This window comes from Octopus bimaculoides, chromosome 8 (assembly GCF_001194135.2).
Source record: "Octopus bimaculoides isolate UCB-OBI-ISO-001 chromosome 8, ASM119413v2, whole genome shotgun sequence".
NCBI classification, from domain to species: Eukaryota; Metazoa; Mollusca; class Cephalopoda; order Octopoda; family Octopodidae; genus Octopus; species Octopus bimaculoides.
This window is the reverse complement of record NC_068988.1, coordinates 30,540,568-30,541,283: the sequence shown is the minus strand read 5'-3', so window position 1 is coordinate 30,541,283 and position 716 is coordinate 30,540,568. Positions and strand designations below refer to the sequence as shown.

The 716-nt window shown below is 34.4% G+C and overlaps 1 protein-coding gene across 1 annotated transcript in view; it reads right to left on the bottom strand.

The window, feature by feature from the left end:
- The window catches only part of LOC106881999 (low-density lipoprotein receptor-related protein 2), an 84,414-nt gene that overhangs the window by 34,876 nt on the left and 48,822 nt on the right, over positions 1-716 (bottom strand).

Here is a 716-nt window from a genome sequence, read left to right as displayed (position 1 = left end):
AGCAGGAGATAATCATTTGCAGCACACACATGCATGTGTGTGTGTGTGTGTGCACACATACACACATGCTCTTTCATTCTCCCTCTCTCAGATACATTCACACTTCATCGAAATAAATATAAATATAAAACCTGGAAACTAAGGGACAGGCAGACATGAAGCAGACTTGGATCAGTGAGGGAATGTCATTGATGACAATTCAACACTAATAAGAGTTCAGAAAAGATGGCTGAGAGTTGAGAATTGAGGAAAAGTCATGGATGATCTCTGCTCCATGAGGAATGAGGACTTGGGTTTTAAGTTATTTGTCCAGGTCCATTAACCGAGAGAATATGACTTCAAGCAATCATGAAGAAGAAATTCGATCTCCTTTGAGTTTTTAAATTGAGACAATGAAATAAGTGAGATACATCCAGGAATGAAGCAAATAACTAAGTTTGTAGAAATAAAATTGTGATTAGAGACATTTCATTGTTGCAGTTTACTGAATAAATATCTGCATGACAGAATCTACTATTTTAAATCGAATAATTGGAAAGTGCGAAAGGTCAGTTGCCAAGATACTTGACCTTTTGTTACCATGTTTCTCTTGGAATGCTCTGCTTTTGTTTTAATTAATTTTGAAAATAATGAAGAATATAGTGAAGCAAAATTATCGTTAGTAATTTGGCGTTTGGAACAAAAATTAACTTAAAATTCTCTTGGAAGATTTTAAT